At 40.6% G+C, this 24,390-nt stretch overlaps 1 protein-coding gene and 1 long non-coding RNA gene across 2 annotated transcripts in view; both read right to left on the bottom strand.

Annotated features, from left to right (window-relative positions):
- The window catches only part of FBXL7 (F-box and leucine rich repeat protein 7), a 182,678-nt gene that overhangs the window by 87,613 nt on the left and 70,675 nt on the right, over positions 1–24,390 (bottom strand). The gene's annotated exons all lie outside the window — the stretch shown is intronic.
- LOC309875014 lies at positions 8,809–14,029 on the bottom strand. Its single transcript, XR_014316962.1, has 3 exons — positions 14,009–14,029; positions 12,639–12,928; positions 8,809–9,216 (listed from the first exon to the last, which is right to left on the bottom strand). It is a non-coding gene; the product is annotated as an uncharacterized lncRNA (long non-coding RNA).

The following is a 24,390-nucleotide window of genomic DNA, read 5'->3' as shown; positions in this document are numbered from 1 at the left end:
AAAGAGGCACTAAAAAGTATTTTTTCCATCCCTAACTACGTTGGTCCCAATTCTGAGATATGCTCAGGACAGTTTGTTAACATGTGCAACTGCTAACTCAGTTACACAGAAAAATGTTTGGAAAACCTTCAGGGGAACCACTTTGGTGAGATGTAGTTCTCTTGAAACAAGTGTCTTTTGGAATAATGGTCAGCCATTTGCCCAATTTTAGAAAGAAGGCAGCAGAATGGCAGAAGACTTTCAGAGGTAAATATTTTTTTGTTGTGAAATTAATACTTTCTTTTGTATCAGGTATTAGCAAAAGCAGTGTTAAAAGTCAAAATAGAGAAAGTTTAAATTGATGGTAATCGATTCAAAGTTCTGATAATCAAATGAAGGAGTATTCCTTTTTGGAGTAGTCCTATAATGTGGGCTATCTATACAGCAAATTTTGATCCTGAGCTTGCTCTAGCAACTCTAGTCCCTTACTGTATAAAACCAACACAATTTCTAAATCTGTACTGTCTCTCATCCTGATGACAAAAGACAAAAGTTTGCTTTTATAAAAGTTTACTAGATATACTAGGAAGAGATAAGCAACTGAATGCAGAGAAGACCTCTCCACTCGCAATAAAGAAAAACTTGACTCTCTCAGTCAATTAAATACAGACTTAAATTGCTCAGCTGAATGCAGAAATCAGAAGAAAAGCAGAAGTGGAGCAAGCCTTTGGGAATGTACCATGTCTATTGCAGCAAAATGCTACAGGCACATGAAATTGCAATGCAAGCTTGGGGCAGGAAGAGTTGTGTCCCTAGGTTTGCAGCATGCGTGCAGAGGACTTCTTTTCAGCTGCTGGAGTGTCAAGTGAAAAGCGGAACAATGTAACTTAAGCCTCCATAAATTAAATACTATTCTAAACTGCAGCGAAGTTGTTCACTGCTACCAGTTTAATAGTCCCTGCTTGGTTTCATCTTCAGCTTTCTGTGGCTTACATTCCTTGCCTGGATACGTCAGTCTGTATAAACCACAGCAGAAATTGTTAAAACTGTGGTGTCTAGGCAGCTGTGCATACCCAGCCAAGAGCAATCAAAAGCATATATATAAATACAGATACAAGGAAGAGAACACTATATATATATATATGCTTAAAAAACAACAACAGACTCAGCACGGCCTGTAGAGGAGTCAGATTAAAGTCAGTCACTCATCTCTGCTGGAAACATCAAGAACCATTTCAGGGCACACGAGCACCATGGTGGAAACTGACCTAGGCCCTGGGGACCCCAGAGAGCAGAAGGACAAAGGCAGGAGGGCTGGCGGGGCGCTAGGGACATCAGCTTCGCTGGAGAGCTGCACCTGGAGGCCTGCTGGGCCACAGCCAAGTGGGGACAACACAGCTGAGGGACTCAGCTGGGGACGGAGGGTTACAGGGAGCTGAAATCTGTCGTTTCCAGGAGCTTGTGCTGAGTTTGAAACACAAGGGTGCCAATGGAAGAGCCCCTTTTCCTGCTGCTGGAACAAAGCCATGAGGGAGCCCAGAGGGAGCTTGGCAGGAGCAGTGTCAAGCCTGGAGGCCTGCGCAAAAAAACAGAAGCCCCCACGCAAGCAAGCAGACAGCAAGGGTGAACAAAGCTGGGGATGCCAAGCACTGAGTAACAGCACTGGAGTGACTGCTGGGGAAATTCCTGATGCCTCCTCAAAGGCAGCGGGAACATCTCTGCCAGATATTTAGCACCTATTGGGCAGTTAGGAAACCATCGGCCAATTCAGTAGTTGTTTTGAAAGTTCATCACAAGACTATTTCTTGCACCACACAAAGCATCTTTAATGTGACACTCTGCTGAATGCTTCAGTCAGCCTGGGGTCTGGTACCAGGGCAATGCTTTGTGTCAAAACAATTTGCCTGTTTAGTATTCAGTCCTGCAGCGTTGTTAATCTGTATTAGCACCATTAGGCAGGAGAATGCACAGAGTTTTCAGCTTTGTCAATGAAATTCTTTACATGGCAAAGCCCTTGGTATGAGAAACTGCAGCAGAATAATCATCCTGCAAGTAACTAACTTCCTGAGCTGAGCCTATCCAGCTCCCACTCACATCACCTCTCCCATCGCAGAAGTGGGACCAATTTCAGAGTTCACATGGGTCCCTCTGGAACCCCTGTCTAGGCACAAGTAATATAGGAGCACAGTTTTACCAAAGGTAAATCATGTCTGTCCCACCTGGCTGCCATCGGTGACTGAACAACTGCGTTTGTGAGCAATGGGAGAAAACAGATGACATCTACCTTGACTTCATTGAGCCTTTCCATGATATCCCCTTGTATAGGGAAACACCACTACAGAGTTATTTGTGCACCCAAACACGTAGCGGATCTGCTAGCAGAGGCCTACATTAGCTCTGTGTACACAAAATTTTCCCAGCATGAACAACTCATACTCAACACCATGAAAGAAATACCACCCAAATTTTACAGAAGGGTCTATGACTAAGAAGCTCAAGAGAGCCTCATAGCATAAAATCGTTCATACTATTGCCCAATACTAAAATTGTTAGAAATATTTTGTACAAAGGTAGAACCCTGGTAGAACAAAAAAGAGGTCTGAGGCCTGTCCCACCCAACTGGATTCCAACCTCTCTGCAGTATTACAGCCAGCTCTATCCAACGGGTTACTATCAGCAGAAATATTAAGAGATCTCTCTACAATTTGTTTTCATCAATGACAAGGTCAAGGCCTGGCACGCGCCTCACCCATGCACTGGACTTTACTCAGTACGTCTTCATTCTGCCAACTACTGAATGTTGAGGTCTCAGTCCCTCAAGATACTCTTTATAACAAACTTCATACCACAAGTATTACAACATCTAGTAACCAAAGATACCTACAGCACATGTAAGTACGAAGTCACTAAGGCCAAGTCTACGCTGAAAGCTACCTACAAGCACATAAAAAGTCAGACAAACTAGTCTGGAAGAGACTAAAACAGAGTGAAGGCATTTATTTCCAGGTATTGTCCCACTGTACTACTATATGCTTCTTTGATTCTTATGACATATATACAATAACAGACCTTTACGATAGCATTTATTGATATATTATGCTATTCTAAAGCAGAAAATAAGTGTGAAAAATCTTACTCTCACAGTGAAAGCGTTGCTTTTGGGGACAGAATGTTTTATTTTTACTGGATGGAGAGGGAGGGAAGAAGATGCAGATCAAAGACTTCCAAGTGATTCCTAAATCCACAGATTTTCCACCTCCATCATGTGGAATCTTTGGCCAACCACTACAGTTTGGAAGCTATCTAAATAATTACTCACTTTTGGAATATTCCAGCTGTCCCTGATCTTCTAGAAAGATGTCTCAAAAAATTAAAATGCTTTAGCATGAGTCTGGTATCTCCAGCCAGAAAAACCTCTCATTAGTAAGTCAGTTTTATTGCAAGTCTCGAGATAGTGCTAATATAAATGCATTTTGTCCCCTGGGTATCAGTACGTCTCAAATTTTGGGAAGGTTTCTACTTACCGTACCAGATAATATGAATACATAGAAATTCAAACAGCTAGCACTGCTCCAAGACAACAGTGAGCACATACCCACTGGCAGTTCATGGAACCCCAAAATTATTTTTAGAAATCTGGACTCTGAGAGCCAGTTTCCAGATATTTCTTCTGGAATAGGACCAGAATTGCACTTTAAAGTGTAGGTGAGAATGGCAAAAACTTTTTTTTTTTTTTTGCCACTACTGCATTCAAACTTAATACTGTAAAGCTGCACTTCTGAAATAACATTTAGCTCTTCTGAAAGGTGACAAGGTGCCTTTATTTCAGAGCTGCTTACTCTTCACATAAAAACATTCTAAAAGCATTACTTCCATCACATGGGAGGGATAGGGAAGCTTTCAATCATTTGCAGATTCAAGTTACTGCATATACTTAAACACCTGATTTATGGGTACAGACACTATTTGCCTCTGCACATTATGGTCGGAGGACTTCACATTTTATTTTTTGTGGCTCCAATTTTGCTTCAACAAGTCAGTTGTGGGTGGAAGTAACCAAATAGCATATAAGATGCCAAGTAGAGGCCTCTGCAAACTTGGCCCACAGCATACATACTTGCTACAGTCTTCGGTTTGCTGTTCTCATTTTAATCCCCTGTGCTTCTAGCATCTGCAAATTGTTTAGCAAATTTAAATCCTTCATTTATCTACTTACAACCCAGCCTGCTTTCCTATAATATTTTATCATCAGATTTGTGGAGCTGCTATCTTTCCACTTGGATGTGAAATGAAGTTGCATAGTGAATGATTCTAATTTTCAAACTATTGCCACCAGGAAGTTGCAGGTATCAGCAAGAGCACTCACTTGAAATATTGCTGCCACAAGAGAAAGGGCAGTGTGAAACACTAGCAGCATGTTTGAAAGGGCCTTAAATACAGCTCCACCATATCTCTAACCATTTTATTTTATTATTTTATCCTGTCAAATTACTTCCTTGTGATGCATAAATATGAGCCACTAGGGAGATGTTAACTACACTACAGATTAAAGATTTCTGAAGTTTATCTTTTTTTCCCCTCCCCAAACACAAAACAGAGGAAAAGATGTGCTTATCTTGTTACATTTGTGACCAAATTTTGTACAACATAAAAACATATGCTGGAATGATATCTTATGCTCATATGATCATTTGGCCTACACTTCCATACTATATCACTGTAAGGAATTATTGCCTTTTTTTTAATGTATTAATATTTTTCCCTTGTAGAAAGGAACAACAAATAACATGATATAATTACAGCAGAGACAGTGGCATTTTTCTGGAAAACCTGATGCAGAACTGTTCTTAGAAAACCCCACACAAACACTGAACAAACAAGAGTAAAGCTTAGAAGCAGCTCCCCATTGCACCTACAAAATAAAATAAAATACAATAAAATACAAAAGGTGTACAGCAGAGCAAAAGAAAAAAAATACCTTTCCCTCACTTCAGATGGCAATGAGTTGCACGTTTCCAGACAGCTGTTCTGCTTCAAACAATTAGGCTAAGTCTGCCCCTGCATATGAATGATTTTCTATTAACATGTTTTCAGCTAGATAGGGGTAACCTGCCACTAGGCACCTATATCTGGATATCCTAATGAACCAGGATTGCACCCCATTACTCAAAAAAAAAATCTGTCAGGAAACACATTTGTACTGTAAGTAAGAAATGCTATGGGTAGCTTCCTTGCCATGGCATAGCATTGTTCCTCAAGAGCCCTGTCTTGCACCGAAAGCTTCTCTTGCCTTGCAGATCTGCTTTCCAGTTCCTAGATGGATTGCAAAAACGAGTCCCATGGAGTTCTGGGTAATTCACTTGGCTCTCACTGCTCTTCCAGCCCTTCCAAGACCGCAACTGTTCCAAGGCAAGCACAGAAACCCTAGCGTACTTGCCATTTGATGTACTATGTAAGCAAATAACATGTCTCTCTTCTGGAAAGAGATGCGAGTCTGACAACTGCGTAGGGGAGGTTGGCCTTGCTTCATGCTGCTTAATTTATTTCAGACCTGAACAGCTAAATGACTTAATTGGTCTCAGCAGCTGACCGCTATGATTTGATGACCACATATGGCCAAATATTGAGGGAAAAAGAAGGCTCGAGTTAGCAGTTCAGCGAGAGCTTTTAAATGCACAACAGGTGAGAATACAAAAATCATCTGGTTACCCAAGACAGTCAGCTGCAGGCACAGAAAAACAGGACAGCTGCTTCCAGTTGGTAGTGTTGACTGCTATAAGACTAATTTTCCTTACAGACCTGTAATAGATATCCCCAGGAAGATGACTAGAAAGGTACATAAGGATTTTAATTCCCTTAAAAAAAATTCATAGTAACTCAGAATATCTATAACTGATGTTCATTTAAAAAACAAACAGGAAAAAAAAATGCACACGCGGAGCCCCCAATCAATTTTTTTCACCTGCAAGATATGAATGAAAAAACAATAATTACATTTAATGCATAGCATCATACATGGACACTTGAATAGCACAGAAGATGCTGGTTGACAAAGATGCTAGCTGAATCCTGCCACCAGACAAGAAACCTGGAAATGCAGACACAAATCTGTACTTTAAGACTTGAAATCTGCAATTGTTTTGGGTGGCAAAGCGCCCCTCTCTTCTTTCCATAAAAGCGCGTGCTACAAGTCAGAAAAAAGCTGTTCATATGACAAAAGGAACAGTAGCTGACTAGTGGGAGAATTAGAGAGTTGCAGTGTGCATAGCTGATGTCTGAGAAGGAGAAAGCATTGTGGATATAAAAAACAAACAGCTGCAAAGTTACTTCTTTTTTTTTTTTTTTTTTTTTTAAACATTTGCCAGAAACAACTTTCCAATATTGAATTATACTTTTTTTTTTTTTTTTTTTTTTTTTTTTTTCTAAAAGAGTGAAAGAAAACACGGAACAAGAAAAAGACTTGAGAAGATTCACCAATGGGGTTTAAGACAACACATAATAGCAGAGTGAAGAAATGGCTTAAATATGGTAACATGCTGGAGAGAATTTTTCTCAACCATGAAGTATAATTTGACATGACTATTATTTCTGGCAATAGGCATCCATAAATAGCATCATCAAGAGCGTGCTATTGTGCCAGAAAAAGTCATTGCCAATTAAACAAATTCAGTCTCCCCTTCTTCCCCCTTTCTCTCACTATATTCAACAGCTCTGCAACACGAAACACACAGCTGAATTTTAGCTAGTAGCAACATACTTAGAGCGAGCCTTCCTGAAGTACGGGTTGAGTAAAAACCCAGAGGTTCATCAGGGACAAAACTGATCTTCCATGCTACTTGGGTGAGAAACACAGACACTTGCAATTTATTTTGATTTCACCCACCCCATCCCACAGCTCCACACCCCGTCTTGTACAGCAACATTAGTACGGACCTTGAGAAGATTTCATTGCAACTGTGCTGCCATAAAAGAGCAGAATTCACCAGCCACAGAAGTTGACCAGCCTCACCTGAACCAGACTTAAAACTGGATGCACTAGTACAGAACCAGATGACCTCGCACAGCAATCTGAGCCCTCTCTTGGTTAACAGCTATCAACTCACTGAAGTGCCATGGGGGTTGAAAAAAAAAAAAAAAAAAAAGAAAAGGAAAAAAAAAAGTGGAAATCATCCTTCCTTCCAGTTTGCCTTCTGTGTTTCTAGGCTGGTCTGCCTAGTTGTACCAGATGGAGTTAGCATTTAATGGGTTAAAAGTTAGAGAAAAGTTTTTCTGGGATAAAGAAAAATGGGTGCACTGGGGGTTGGAATGAACAATATTTCTGTACTTGAGAACAATGGGCGTTTTTTGTTTTTTTAAACACATAAGTTAACTCCACACAGGAGCAGCACATTTAGGTGAGGATTTCTGAAGCAATCTAGGGTCACTAAATGATCAGGTAAATTATTATCATCAAGACTTTGTAAACAGACTAATTGCAAGCTTACCACTTATAAAGATGTTTTTGTAACAGTTAACTAACATGAGCAAAAAATTTTAAGTGATGCTCATGCTCAGAGTTTACAAACATATGTAAGGGACTTGACTTTTGGCATAGATGAATGAATCAAGTACTTTGAAATGTAATGTCGAGGCTAATGGATGCTGAATCTAAACGCATTCAAATGGAAATGTACTAACACTGTAAGAGTCCATTTACTACTTTTTTTTTTTTTTAACCAGGGTAAAGAAAGGGCCTGGGCTTTGGTTTTCATTCAGTTGCACTTCTTGTTGAATAGCCTGAGTAGGCAATACTGCAAAGTAATATTTCAGTGTAAGGAAACCATTGATCATACAAATATTTGTTAGGTCATAAAAATCCGATTATACTGCAACAAGCCTGTTCTAAATCAATGCTAAGTGCTGGATTTTAATACTGTGTGTGTGGCAAACATTCACTGAGAATTACGATCAACTTTGTTTATGCCCATTTTGAATGCTTTTCTCCTCGGATGATTTATAGTTTTATTTTTTCTTTCAGGGCTCAGTTCCTAGAATTCTTAAACAGTTCCATCTCAACCACTTCCAGATTGTTCATTAGCTGTTCCATCAATTTTGTGATCTTATGGTGCCCCTTCAGCATTCCTGTCACTGTCTCTTTTTCAAACGAGAAGTGAGTTTTGAGGTTTAGATGATCTGCATAAGGTAGCATTCCAGTGAGCATGCTGCCACCACACGGGTATTTCTTTCACAGTATCCTCCCAGGGGCCACTTTTGGACTTGTTTGGAGATTCCAGACTCCAGTCACGTTTAGCCCACAAGCATCCCATCTCCGTCAAATCCCACATCTATTGAACAATGTCAGAAATGTAGTCTTCCTTCATATTCCCTCCTGGCTTATGCAAAATATCCCTGCCTTCAGGCAGCCTTGCCAAATCTCCTCCTCCTCAAGTTGGGAAGAACTTGGAAACAAATCTCTCTCTCACCCTGTGAGGGACTGAGTTAGAACAGCCCACTCATGTCCAAATCAACACTGAAAAACACCTCTTCTTTCCAATACACCGGCAAGGCTTTTATAGAAGGCACTTGAGAAGCCCAAGTATCACCAAGCCTGTGCGAGGCCAGTCTCCACGAACCAGGAAGGCTGCTTTCAGTCATAATTCTCTGTAAACACAAGCAGAAACATTTCCACCTTCCCAAGAACACCAAAAGGGGATTGCATAGTACTGCCCTGTGTTCCCTGGCTATAACAACGGGCTAGTCACTAAGAGGATCGATTAAATGATCAAATGTACATCACGAGCTCTATAGGAAGACTATGAAAAAAGCTTGCTAGAATCAGAAGACTTTTTTTCCTCAAAACTTTAATACGGTTTCCTATAGATAGTTATTCTGAAATACATCCAGAATATCTTAACTTCTAATGTAAATTCAGGTCTATATTCAGAGTGGGTCACTACATTTTGTTGAAAACAGGCTGCAGTTGCAACAGTTGCTTTTAAATTCACTTTTAAAAATTGCTAACATTTTTATTAGCTGCTTTTTATTACTTATAAAGTTCAATTATACATAGCTTAAGAGATTATTAAAATGCATGTTATTAATGAGTACAATTCAGGCTTGCACATATGCTGCATCACTTGAAGGTGTGATAACTTGTTTCGAGTAAGCATTATAAAAATCCACTGATCCACCAATATTCCAAAAGGATCCTTCTTGAATTTTACATAATTGGCATGACCATACAATGTAGAGTAATACCTGGAAATACAAATGCAAAGAAAAAGGATATTAGTGCTATTTAAGCAATCCTAGATAAGTAGAAAGCTACTTTGTTAACATCACATTCACTTTGTTTGACTGTCTGAATCCCTCTGGATTTATTTTTTTTTAAATCAAGTTGTGTGGATAGCCTTTAGATGGAGCAGCTTTTCCTTCTCACATTATCTGTTGCTCATCCGGTGATTCACAGTTAAGTGCTGTGCTGAATTGCTGAATTACACTTTTTTTCCCCCCATTTTTCCAGCAATTCCTGTAATGTTCATGCTGTTCAGATTACAGAAAGGATGTGCTTAATTTACTCCTCATTTTCTTGATAGCGTGGTTCTCTTTGAAGCCTCCTAGTAGCCACTAGAAAGTTAGCCATCGCAACGAGCCTCTCAAAGGTAACTTCAAAATACTTCCAGTTCAATCAGTATTCAACTCTCAGAAAAAATAGAATTATTATGTGCCACTTTTTTTTCATTTTTTTGGTACCTTCATAAAGTGGGGGAAAGACTGGAAAAGAATACCTGATGCCATTACATTACTTGCACTTCCTTCAATTAAATAAAAGGCAGAAAAAAAAATCAGGCCCATCAGTCACTCCATAGCCTACATATAGAAATATATGCTGACAATGCATGGTCAGCCACATGCAAAACAAATTGCATCAGCTGATGAATACAAATATCGTTGTTCACAGAAACCCATGCTTACCTGGAACATCAGATATGGTATACTGGAAAAGGCTAACACTGATCAGTGCTTTTTCGAGTCCGAAATGAAACATATTGTACATTCTTTTAGGTATCAGATGCCTCCAGGAGACCAATAAACCAGCATTTCAATGGGAAATTCCTGGATTAACAAAGTTATGCACATGGAATACTCTTCCTGTGATCACATGTTGACTGTAATGCCTCTGAGAATGTTATATTTCATTGCCAAATAAATCACTGCTCATTACCGAGACACGTCATTCACCTTCACGAGAACCAAAAATGTCATGTACTAGAAAGAATAAATCTCTTTAATAAGTCTGCCTAACAGTACTTTTCCTCAGCACTACTGCGCTTATTACTCATGATTCCCATGTAATACTTATCTCGTACAGTAGCCAATGTTTAGGTACACCTTAATTCCTGCAGAGTGAGTGCCATCACTCAAGGGGTGAACTCCACTCTCACATCAAAGCAATGCTTGTTGGAAGCCCAGGGTTAAACTGACATAGTTTGAACAAAACAGAACCAAATAACTTCACAGACTGGTGATCAGCCAATAGTCTGCTACTGGAAAAAAAGTTATTTACCAGCTTTTGAGCAAGTAGGCACTCTCAACCAGGAGAAATAAGACTCTTGAAGCTAGAGGATTACATTTAGATAGCTTTCACTAATGTACATTTTCTCAGACAGATTATAAAGGGCCAGAGAGCATCATGCTGCTGGTGCACATTTTGTAACCTAGGTCTCCACATCAACTCAGAAAGGTTTGGTTTGGTTTTGTTAGAATCTACACTGACTGTACCCACTCGGTTTGCTGGCATGTTTCAGTCCAAGTAGGGCTGAAGCCCACATACCAGGACTCTGTAGGCTTAGTGTCTTCTGTAAAACACTGAACATCTTTTGCAAGTTGGAGGTGTGAAACTAGAGCCCTGTCAGGAGTTCACAACTCCCCATAATCTCAGAAAAACAAAAGGGACAGTCTCTAACTTCTCTTCACATTTCCACAACAGCTAACTCTGCCAAAATAATCTCAATCATTTCAGAACACTTCCTGTTTCTGAAACTCTACATTTACAGAGAAGGATAACCTAAGATACTGCATTAAGGGACCTCCTCCCAAGCCCATGGACTTGAACGCTTCCAGCACTGCCACCAAGAACAAGACTTGTGTCACTCACACCAGTAGCTGGAATGCAGACAAGCAATGTTTTTGACATTACAATGTCATGTTCAGCTGAGGACTTGTTTAAAGAGAATATTGCATTTAAATTATTTTAATCTTCATCCAAAATACGAATTTAGCTTATTAGCATACCAAATTTTCAATTATTTCTTCTGCTTTGCAAAGCTGCAAGATTCCTTTCTCATCAAGCTAATACTGCACCAGTGTCTGCTGTCCTATGCAGAAAAATCACCCCCACTATGCTATGCTTAAGAGAAGTATGTTGGTGATAATAATCCAAACTTAAAAGTTGCTGCTGTACTTTTAGAAAACAAATAATGCTTGCTTAGCACCATACTTAAAGGATAAAAGTAGGTTCCAAACCAAGCAACACTGCATCAAGCATTTCCCGTACAATATTTTATCCATTAAGATGTGTTTATTTAAAGCAAAATGTTTTTCTAGTTGCAAAACTAAGCCATGACTTTAAAAGCCATAGGTAAAGCCCTGAGTTTGAGTTGGGAGTCTTCAGAGGCTTGTTTTGAAACCTGGCATGCAGATGGGCGCTCAAGACTAAAAGTTGCCATGCAGACATTTTTGCGAAGTGGTTCTGTATCACTGGAAGTCTTTGTTTTTCACCCTACACTCACTGAACGTAACAGTCAATTTGATGCATATGAGCACTCCATTACACTCTGTCACTTCAGCAGTTTCAAGTTAATCATGCTGCTTTCCAGTGGTTCAAGCACTCTAGCCATCGTTAGCTGTCAACTGCAATTACCACTTCGATCTACACCCAAATAATGACACATTTTTACTCCAATATTTCAAAGGTCCCTCAAAGCAAGGCTCCACCATGAAAAACATCCTCAATTCATATCTGTAATGTTCATTAGGATGTCCACTATTGAATAAATGAGATTTTTCAAAGAATAAAAAATTTCCTCAAAACTTGGATTCCAAGTTGAACTCAAACCCCTGAGCTGAACTAAAACCCCAGAGACAAACTGCAGGTTTTAGTTTGTAATGCACCACGAGAATGTCTCATCCTTTTCTTTACGAGTATTATCTGAAAAGAGATTTCAGAGAGGACTAATGGCTTCCAGAACACAAAGCGCTTGACTCCAAGAACCTACTGTTCTGTCAAATCTCTTGGTCTCCTCTAGGAAAGACGTAAGAGCAGAATAGCTTATTATTCCATGTCAGAGCTGCTCAAAATTTTACATTTTCCTGGCATGCACGTTTCCTCCTTCCTTAATAACACCCATGGATCTGAATCTAATCTCAATGGGAAACACAACTGAAGCTGACAATGTAACAGCTTAATTATTGCTGCCTGCTTACCTTCCAAAACAAACGAGTCCAAAAGAAATCAAGAGGAAAACTGAAAGCAACTGATTGTGTCTCATGAGCCAGAGCACAGAAAACACCGGAATAATGCAAATAGGATAATGATTGAAGGATATTTTTGTAGTAACATTAATTGGTATAAATTTTATTCTGGTAAAGCTGTAGCAACCATCGATGTTATCACTCACCCTTTTAAACTGATGATGTAAACAGGCACTTCATTCCTAGGCAATGTCAGTAGTTTAATTAATAGCTGCTACCGCCTTACTGCAAGTCTTCGAGCACAGCAGAACACGACAGGAGCAGTATCTCAAGTTTACTTTCCCTCCATCCTGAGAGAGGAACCACGTTCAATCACTGCGCCGGCTGAGGCTGAAGCTGAGCCAAAGGCGAGCACGCTTCTTTTGGGCTGGGTGCTTTGGGGGGAGCAGCCACTCGCAGCTTTTGGCCAGCGCCAGTCTGGGCTAAACTTGAGCTGCTGCTTTAAAGAAATAATTAATGCAAACAACAACAAAAAAGCCATAGTTTTCACCATTTCTTCAATTCAGTTATACAAGGAATGTAAGCCCCAAAATTGAAAACTGGACTCCTTATACTTTAACATGTAGGACTGCACTGAACACGTCTTTTTCCCCTCTCCTTCCAGCATGTGGAAGGCATTACCTGCAGTAACATTTTTTGAAGTGCTGCTGTTTACGGAACCATTCTCATATAACATTTTATTCGAGTTTCTAAAAAGAGAAACCTCGCTGAGAATTCTTCCTTCTGTTATCACACGCACAGGTTTAAGGTTTTCAAACAGTCAGCTCACAAAACTAAGCCTGCCTGAACATCAAACTGCATTCAGGTTTTATTGTACATCACCTCCAGGAAAGGCCATGTAAGCTAATGCTGTGCTCCAAAGCAGTCCTTCTGCAACTCCATTGAAAGAAGTACTCATTGCCTAAATGCTAGTAAACAGAAATCGCTCCTTTGACTAGTACAATAAAAAACGGGTAGCGGATGCCTGATTAAAGCACCTTGCATGCAGTACTTTCACTAAGCCATACTTTGGCATGGGACTTCAGTTATCTTTGGAAAGTGAATGATGGTCTTCCTTTAAGCAAAGCTGCTGCTGCCACCTCCCAGGAACTGGCAGACAGCCTAATGGCAATGTGTTTTGGTTCAAAACAGCCCCCACACCAACAGGTGTCCATCCTTGCTGCCTGAAACAGTATCAAAACCACCCTAACATGGGACATTCTCACTAGCAGCTGGTCCTCCCAGACAGGATGGGGGATCAGAGAATCATTTAGGTTGGAAAAGACCTTAAGACCAACAAGTCCAACCATCACCTAACACTACCAGGCCACCATTAAACCATGTCCCTCAGTGCCACGTCCACATGTCTCAAACACCTCCAGGGATGGCGACTCCACCACTTCCCCAGGCGGCCTGTTCCAATGCCTCACCACCCTTCCCAAGAAGAAATTCTCCCCGATATCCAATTTAAACCTCCCCTGGCACAACTTGAGGCCATTTCCTCATGTCCTATCAGTTGTCACCTGAGAAAACCTACCAGGCACCTTCCTTGCTGCAGTCTCCTCTGAGGTAGTTGTAGAGCAACGAGGTCTCCCCTCAGCCTCCTCTTCTCCAGACTAAGGACCTCGTGATGGAGGACCAGCAGGTAACGCTGCTGCTCAGAGCAGCATGCCCACAGAGATCTCAGGCTGAATTTGACCCATTCCTGGGGGTGAGGGGAAAGCTGAAGAAACCACACAAATGGTACTCTGACCTTTGCTCTTAAAAACAGAAAGAAAAAAACAACATACAAAGGCCTGAAATACTCCCTGGGTGGCACATGTGGCCTCTCATCTTTACACAAAAGTTTGTTTTTCTCCTTTGATCACACTCGACTGGTCGGAGAGCAGCACTGCCAGCAAGAACTTTTACTGTCCAGCTACCCCGTGCTGCATGCTTGCTGAGGACTCCAGCTCAGATCGCCAAATCCTGCTATGCTGAGACAAAGGTCAGTAAAATATTGGGCTATACTTGGAGAAAAGCCTAAAGACCAGTTGCTCTTGCCACAGAGAGAAGGCACCGTGAATTAAAACCGAACGGCAGTGCTTTGAAACATCCCATCTTACAACAGGTTGGTGGTTCCCGCTCCAACACAGCAAATATTACACAGCACTCCGCAGCTCGCCAGCACTGAGATAATTATCGCTGCTAGATTATGTCAGCACAACCAATAAAATAATTTTATTTGAGGCTTCTGTTTACATACAGCCCCTAAGGTATTTTTTTTGTGTATAGGTTGCTTTAAAAGGGCTTCAGCACAGCTTCAGCATTAGCAGTATGAGCTCCATTTTCAAACAGGGTTTCTCTGACCTGATCTAATGAAATAATTCATCCACAGATGCAGGCAGTATTTATGGAATCCCTGTGTGATCTTAAAACAAGAGTCATTATCCTTCCACGTTTGCAAAACAGCGCTGATATTTATTTTAAACACTCAAATGCATCTTCCCTCCCTCTTCTTTCTCTCTGCAAGAAGAAACCTATTATTTTCACAGCTGAAAGCAATAATTTCTAAGTGGGAAAACATTAACAAATTAGAAACTTCTGATTATCACCAAGGCTCTCAAGGTTATTTTGTTTGTGTTTTGTTTTGTTTTTGGTGGTGGTGGTGCTTGTTGGTGTTCTTCCCCCTGTTCTTGCCAACCACCATCTGCAAAGAGGAAAATGTGTAGGAAGACACATTTACAGGGAAGCAGCTCTTCAAAGCATTTATGCTTTTTCTAAAAGCACCACTAACACAGTTCACATTTGGCACTGCAGTTGTGCTCTGCTAATCTTAGGATAGGAAAAGCACTTCACTCCCAGCACTTGGGATAGGAGCATGAGCAATCTTTCAAAATCTTACCTATTGAGTAGTAGCAATTTTCAGATTGTTTTTTAATAATTGTCACAAATCAGAGGCTAGTTTCTGCATGAACCATTTTTGCCCTAAATGTTCTTAAAGGTTGAATTCTGTGAAGTGAAAAGAGTAGTTCTGGTTTTATACAGGCTCTCCTCCACTGCTGGTCCTAAAGCTGCCACCAAGCAACAATCATACAAAGATTACCTAAAACAAGCCAAATCTTTGTTCACAAGTCCTGTGACCACACAGATGTAAATGTGCTGAACCCCACTCAATTTGAAAGGATTCCAGCACTAGCCTAATACGGAAATTCTTGAATAACATGGACAACACATACTCAAAGAAAGACTCAAACGATGGAAGCATGTTTGGTTGAGCACAGATGATCATAAAACACAAATCAGTTAATATCAAGGGAAAAGCAGAGTACACGCAGCTTTCCCAGAAATTTTCAGGAGATTACATTAAATAGAGTTTCTCCTTGGCATTTCACCACAATGCAGAGACTGCTTTTATAACTATTGGTGGGACTTAAATTTGATTTTCTTAAATTGATTGAACTGAATGGCAGCAAACTGAATTCAGGTATATTATATATATCAGGTATATATATTGAAGCCTACATAACCAAAAAGGGCTCCTTTTCAAGAATATGTATTATTTCAGGTTAACAATAGGAAAAGTAATATCTCTAAACTAATAACGACAGTGCACTCTTTATCAGGTTATATCAGAAATTTTCCCTACAGGATTTCAGGCGAAACCAGTAAGCACTTCCTTCATGAAGGAAGCTGTAAGAAGAGCATCGCGTGTAACCAGAGCTGACCAAGAACTCAAGAGTTACTATTCCCAAGAAAACTGCATTTTCATACTTGGCTTTACCCAAAATAATTCTTCAAAGAATGAAGTTTTATAAAGCAGATTCTTCAGACACTGACACACCCTTCTTCACTGAGCTGTACTGTCTGTTTCTAGAGTCCTTATTCAGCCACCACACTACACTCTAGCTGCAATCTGTCACTCACACACCTATCTGAAATCCACAGCACACCACAGTCCACATCATGGGACACTGCCAGCACAGATCACCAGATAGAGCAAAAGCACAGAACACTGAACTGTAACTCATTGGTTGTTAATTATCAAAATGCTTAGCTCAAATTATGGGTAAGCCTAGTTTGGAAGTACCATCTTGTGCTTCTAGCCACATCCACTCCCTCCAAAATGTAACGAACATGAACAGTAAAGGCTTCAATGTACTAACCCAGTTACCCACAGCAGAACCAGACTTCAAATATTGGGCTGTGTTTTTGGAAACTGCTCTACAGGTACAATACAAACAGTGAACAACTTGATGGCAGGAGCCGCTCTGTACGTGTGATAAAGACAGGCTTCTCTAGCACACAAGTGTATTTTCCGATGGTATAACTGAAGCACTTCAGGTTTGGTTGAAGTTACTTCAGTCAAATCATTTTTGAAATCAAATCAAATCAAATCAAATCTTCTTGAAAGATCAAACAAGATGTTTCCATGGTCATTTTGCAGCTATGCTGTTGACATACTTTTCAGACCTTCTACCTGCTAAGGCACGTCCCTCCATTCAGGAATGCCACAAGCACCAAAGAAAAACATCCCCTGCATGGGTTACAGTGAAGGGTTCTTGAAGTACTGATTAGGAAACGGGTAGTTAAATGCATGCAGTCCCTAGTACAAGTACAGCTCTTTTGGTATTAAACAGTGTGCACTGTATATCCTGGTATAAGCTACATACTAAAGTTCATCCTTTCCAAGTCCATCCTTTCAAGGCAGGTATCAAGCAGCGCCTCAAAACTTTTGGTAGTGAGTTAGTTACAAGGAACAATATTCACTGAAATTGCTCCAGAAGCATCTTGTGTTTCTACAACCACCAGGCTGAAGATTCCACCTATCAAATACATAATGATTTCATAATTTCAACCTGAAAAAAATAAACTAGCTCAGAGGGTGACTCAGACGTTTGAAAGATCACAAATAAAATGTAGGCAGTTTTGAGGTTCGGAGCCTTAAGCCTGTCTTCCACCTATCTATTCATAAACACATTTTAATCTTCTGAAGGACTTAATACTAGTAAAACCCATTTGTCTATCAGAAAATATAGAAAGACTTAAGTGGAGACAGTAGTGCTGCTTCCAGAGAATGAATTCCAACCCCTATCTTTTTAAAATAAAACACTAATACTCCCTCTGCTTTCTCGGCCTTTGGCGTATTCCCAATATTGATTACGATTAACCTGGGTTACTCATGAGGCCATTAACTAGATTCATGGATTCAGTCTACAAACAAAACGGCTTTTCAAAAGCCTAACCACAATCACTTCCTTTTATATTCTTAATTAAGAAAGCCTGACGACCTTCCATTCTAGAAGCATGCCCATTTCAAAATCGTACCTTTGACAAGTGGTGCGAGTTCACATGGAAGATGCTTAACTAACAGAAATTAAGAGAATGAACCAAAAATTAAATTATGCTATAGAACCTGGTAAAAAAACATTGTTTTCCCTGAGATACCGCATACAATCCCACAAAACTGCCACCTGCAAAAGCAAGCAGTGATGGTGAGGTAACACTACGTTTGTCCTTTCATTGCGACACTGTCCCTACCTAGCTTCACAGATTCCCGCGCAAAGGGAGTCGTGCTGAAGAAAGAGAGGCAAAGAGCAAAAACACCACGGGGAAAAGACCCCCTCTGCTCAAGCACCAGCAGTAACTAAGTTTTGACTTTAAAAGTTAAAAATAAATAAATATATAAAACGTTTGTCCTTGAATGCTAGATCACAGTTAACTGCTAAATGTCTGTTAAAAAAGGGTTGTGCTTTTTGGGAGGGGGGAATAGACGGAAAAATACTTAAGGGGATTAAACCCCCTCAACTTTGTAAATTCTCACAAAACCTCACAGCAAAGGATAATGAGAACCAGCAGAAAGTTGTAGATTGGGAAAAAAAAAGGGGGGAGTAGGTATGCACAGGAAATTGAATTAATTTCTATGGGTATAAAATGGAATGCAGACAAGAATAAATAAAGTTTGGAATTTTAAGGATCCAGAAGGACACAACCAAGTACTGTAAACAGCTGAGATTTAAGGGAGAGAAAAATACAGGCAAAGACATGACAGAGGAAAAAATGTTACATTTTCCTTCTTTGAGCCAAGCCTAAATACCTGAAAGCAAGGGTGTGATTGCCATAGAGGACATTTGGTGGTGATGTGAATGAAAAGGGGAAGGAAATCCAACATGTGGAACCACTCAGTAGTTTTTACACAGTAACAGTCTTCTCCACCCTAAGTACTCTACCCAGGGCCCAGTGGAATTAATTCTGATGTATTTACAAGCAGGTTACTAGACAGAGGATGCATCCTAACTGGGTTAGGATAAAAGCTGGACTTGGGGAGAATTTCATTCAAGCCTCCCCTACTCTGTACTGTAACAAATCCCCTGTAGGGCTTTGGAGCTCAGCAGAAGCATCTCCATCCTCTTCGGCTTCATATTGCTGAGTCCTGAAGATGATCATCACTCCTTTGCTTTTCCTGCATACTAAACAGCACAGCATGTTTGCCAGTGGGCATCTAGCCATACGTTTTGTGGCACCACTACAGTGGTGCACTTATGCACACATCAGCAAAGAAACATCTTCAAGTAGAGAGGAATGCTGATGGACTATAACCTACCTCGTGACATGTCCTGTGCTCCGACAGGACAGCTGATCCTCATATTATCAACCAGGTTTCATTAAGCCTGCTACAGCAATTCCATACTTTATAGTGAGCCAAGAGCCCTGTGCCTGCAAATAAGGTGCTATGAGTGCCTTTAGCACTTCCTCATAAACCCATGCAGGAAAGTAAAGATCATACTCTAAAGAAGTGCAAGTTCCTTAGCTGTAAGTGAGGATCTTCGGATCCTGATGGCACAGAAAAAGGAATATCCATGCCTTTATTGCACTTGAGGAATCTACTTAACATATTAAGCATGTGTGGTGAAAATTCTACTTTTCATTTTGCCTTTAAATGAGGAAGTGCCTTGAAAAGAATAGTCATTGTCCCCGTTGCACAAAGTGACTCCTTGCTGTCTTGTAGGTGTGATTTATGCGACCATGAATGTGATCATCTGTGTTCTTGGTCTGGTTTCGCATTTCCCAGTTGCAGTGTGTAAACCGTTTCCCCAAAGTTAAAAAGCACATCTACTTACTTTTACGTTTCTTACAGACAAGACATGAAAAACTGCTAAGAAATTCAAAGCCTGACACCTGTACTTCAGATTTATTATTGCTCTGAGTCAGCTTTGTTCATTTCAGTCTCCAGGACTGACTGCGAAACACACATGTACAGTTGTACTATATTCTGTGGCATCCTTGGTATAAGGTCTAAAGATGACTTATCTGTGTAGAGTAAAAACATTTTGCATCTTCTCAGTTGTACCTTTGCCTCTTTAATGTAATGTAATGGTCTTCACTTGCATGAAACGGAAATGCAGTCATCAATGTCAGGGCTGAATCTTGCATTGTGAATAGTTAGTTGAGATTGTAAGCCATGCCAGCACTTCCTCAATGCTAGACCAGAAATTTCCATAAACGTATGTTTCAATCTCAATCCTACTCAATAAAGTGATGTTGCGATAATAAGTACCTGATCAACTCTAAGATGGATGCTGACGTGCAGAAAAGGAGGTTATATTCTGATTACCTGACTGTTTTCTTATCAAGTATAAAGCAGGACTTATTTCATTCACTGGTGTTAGTGATAAACTGAGCTTATCTTATGCTTTGCACCTTTGTGTTTTGACAAATGCTTTGGGGCTGCTCTTCCAGTTGTACATTGATGTCTAAAATATAATGTCATGGCTAAACCACGTACGCAGAATTGCTGGTTCAGATGGTTTAGGATTATTCTGCTGCTGTAATAGTATAAGTAATGCTGAATTCCCCTTAGACTATGCTCATTAGTGAGACAAAAAGAATGAAGTAGATGTTCTTTGCATAGATAAAAATACGTTTGTCTTAGCAGCCCCACTTAGAATTTAATTCATGATACTATTATACTGATGTAAGTACTAATCCTTTTATTTTTATGCTTCTGTTAAGTAACCTGCTACGTAGTGGTGTGAAATAATTTAAGGGACAAAACCAGTATTTGTAAGCTTTCCTTATGAACACTCAAATTTAACAGTTTTAACTAGAAAGTGGAGAATGCTGTAGCTGCACCAAGACAACACAGCACATATATTCCATGTTAGGGTTTAATCATGTGCTTGTTTTTTTTTCCACAAATTTGCCTCGTTTATTTCTCATCCACCTATTTAGCACTATAGATTGAGTTTCTGCTCAAAACATGACTTGTTGTACTTTGAAGAAGTATGCTAAAATACTCAAAACAATTTGAGAGTGATACCACATGCTTAAAGTGTAATATAGATTCCGGAAGTGCATTAAGGGCACGGATAGTTCTAATTCATCACTTCTCATTTTTCTTGAGGGTTAAATTAAAACCGCTCCTGCTAAAAAGGGAAGAGCTTTTTTTTTTCCCTTGCTCCCTTCTTATCTGACAAAGAAAGGACTCCTCAGTTGACTGGTGGCTAGCAAACGTGATGCCCATCTACAAGAAGGGCCAGAGGGTAGACCTGGGGAACTATAGGCCTGTCAGTTTGACTTCAGTACCAAGGAAGCTCATGGAGCAGATTATCTTGAGTGTCATCACGCAGCACTTGGCGATCAGGCCCAGTCAGCATGGGTTTATGAAAGGCAGGTCCTGCTTGATGAACCTGATCTCCTTCTATGACAAATGACACGCTGGGTGGATGAGGGAAAGGCTGTGGATGTGGTCTACCTTGACTTCAGCAAGGCTTTTGACACCGTTTCCCACTACACTCTCCTCAATAAACTGGCTGCTCTTGGCTTGGACTGGCGCACGCTTCGTTGGGTTAGAAACTGGCTGGATAGTTGGGCCCAAAGAGTCGTGGTGAATGGAGTCAAGTCCAGTTGGAGGCCAGTCACTAGTGGCGTCCCCTGGGGCTCAGTGCTGGGGCCAGTTCTCATTAATATCTTTATCAATGATCTGGACGAGGGCATTGAGTGCACCCTCAGTAAGTTCACAGATGACACCAAGTTAGGTGCGTGTGTCAATCTGCTTGAGGGTAGGAAGGCTCTGCAGGAGGATCTGGATAGGCTGCACCGATGGGCTGAGGTCAACTGCATGAAGTTCAACAAGGCCAAGTGCCGGGTCCTGCACCTGGGGCGCAATAACCCCAAGCAGAGCTACAGGCTGGGAGATGAGTGGTTGGAGAGCTGCCAGGCAGAGAAGGACCTGGGAGTGATGGTGGATAGTCGGCTGAATATGAGCCAGCAGTGTGCTCAGGTGGCCAAGAAGGCCAACGGCATCCTGGCTTGTATCAGGAACAGCGTGACCAGCAGGGCTAGGGAGGTGATCGTCCCCCTGTACTCAGCTCTGGTGAGGCCGCACCTCGAGTACTGTGTTCAGTTTTGGGCCCCTCGCTACAAGAAGGACATCGAGGTGCTTGAGCGGGTGCAGAGAAGGGCGACGAAGCTGGTGAGGGGCCTGGAGAACAAGTCCTACGAGGAGCGGCTGAGGGAGCTGGGCTTCTTCAGCCTGGAGACGAGGAGGCTCAGGGGTGACCTTATTGCTCTCTACAGATACCTTAAAGGAGGCTGTAGAGAGGGGGGGTTGGCCCCATACAGAGTATAGAGCATACACTGAGATTTCAGTTAACGTACAGCAATAGTACATCCCAAAAATTGCTGACAGGATGAATCCCTCAGCATATACAGCCATGGGATCTTGGATCTACTTGCCTTCAATTTTGGATGCACTGATGCAGATTAGCGTGTTTGTTGTTTTATTTACTTATTTATTTCCAATTATTATTTAATTATATTTAATTATTTATATTATTACCCTTATTTATTTTATTTACTTATTTATTTATCACCTTTCTTGATGGATAACTAGTTGATCATTTGGAAGAGACAATCATTCACTTCAGCCATCAATAAGTTAAGCCTTCAAACTTAAGTACCCAAATGTTTTAATCTTTTCACGCTTCTAAACTACCAAGAAACATCACTGACCTTGACATTTGAACCTATGAAATACTGTCCTCCTCTGTGCGCAAATACACTTCACTCAATCATAACAGTTTTGTGCAGAGTTTGAATACTCTGAAACGATGAGTTTAGTAACGAAATACTGGTAGAACCATACCCACAATTGCACAAACTATGCGTTAAAATTTAAAATATTAGTGCATTTATTAGCTTTCAGTTACATTAAAGCCCATAGTGCAGCTGTGCAATTTTGACACCTCTGAACACAGAAAGCAAAACTTTAAACTTTGTTTTAGTTTCTTACCAGGATACAACTAACAGTGGTCTTCAGACAATCCATACAAACACCCAAGATTTAAAAAAAAAAAAACTTTTTTTTTTTTTTTTTTTATGTTTTTCATTAGCAAAGAAAGCTTTCATTTGATTTAAAAAGTGGTATCTTAAGAAACCCAGAAGTTTATAGGCACGCATGCATTCTATTACATTGGTGTCCCCCCATCTTTGAGGTGATTCCTAGTTTAATATGAAGTAATGGCATTAATAATTTAACCCTGCTTCTTGCATGTTCTCAGGTATGTGTTTAGTCTTAAACCAACTGCTTCTGAGTCATGTGAAACAGCAGCAATGTTACGGAGATGCAAAGAAAACGAATGATGAATGAGGATTAACTTGGTTTAAGAGTGATAGATGATCTCAGCGTTTGTTTAAAGTCGTGCAGCGGTACATAACTGCAACCCCCTTCTCCTGTTTTTGAGTAAGAGCAGCGAGTCCTTTAAAGGAAACATTTGGCCTCAGCCTTTAACAAGGACAGCTAACTCATCACAATCAACTTGATACTTCACTTTTCAGCTAAATATGAATTCCCATTTCCCCTCTTCCCTTTTGTCCAGTGAAGTCCCCACAACGGGCATCCAAAAATGTTGCCCCTCCTCCTTCCCTTCCCCCTTCCCCAAAACATCAGGCATGTTTGGAAATAACAGAAGGCTGGTGAGCAAATGACTTCAGAAGAAGTAAGCTTTGAGCCTCCTTCACTCTGGGGCTGGAGAACAGCAAACTGGGGAGGGGATTTTGCTGTCCACAGCTGTGAAGTTTCAGTGGTCAATTGACCACATGAACTTCAAGCTGTCAAATTTACCTTCTTGAACAAACCCGCAATATACAGGTTACAAAACAGAACACTGGCATTAAGGTGAAGCATCTCCCACCTACCTGTATGTCCTTATGCAGCTTACGGTAAAGCCTAGCTCCTGGGAGACAATCACCTGAAGAAATAATTATAAGGATAAATGGTGCTTAATTTTAAGGAACTCATGATGAAAGGGCAAGGAACCACATTTAACGTGTTCAGGCAATAAATCAAAAATAATCCACATTCTCTGTTTGGAAAACACGAGGTTTTCTAACTAGCCTGTGTTCCCAGAACTCTAAAAGCAGGCATCCGCAATCGGAGTCAAACAGCACTGTTGCCGATGCTTAAATTCTCTTGTTAAATCTCCCCCATTTTATAGCTAATCACATTTTTATAGCAGGCATGAAGCACTCTACAAGGCCCTCGCTGAGCTGTTCCTGTAAATCAAAACCTTATTCCATCGTTCTGCTCGCTGGCAGCGGAGCAAGGTTACTTTTACCATTTATGGTTGTAAAACCCATCCAGCTTTCCCCCCCTTCAGTTGCTGCCTTTTTTCTGCTATTCTCTCCTTCCCCGTCTTGCTCCAAGAAAGATATTCCAAGCTCAGCTAAACAACTTCAGAGCTCATCTTTAAGCTTCTTCTTGTCTTCCAGTACACTTACAGCCTCGTGAAAACATCTAACAAGATGACAAGTGAAATATTAATGCAGTATCAGGAGCCTCCTTTCCCAGCTAAAGTCGCATGAAACAAACCAAAGCCACACAAGAACAGCAGCAACTCAAAAGCTCTTTATGCTGAGTTATCACTATGTGCCCCATAC

The sequence above is a fragment of the Aythya marila genome (genome assembly GCF_965140915.1).
Source record: "Aythya marila genome assembly, chromosome: 2".
Lineage (NCBI taxonomy): Eukaryota > Metazoa > Chordata > Aves > Anseriformes > Anatidae > Aythya > Aythya marila.
Note: the sequence above shows the minus strand (reverse complement) of the source record. Positions and strands in the feature narration are given on the sequence as shown.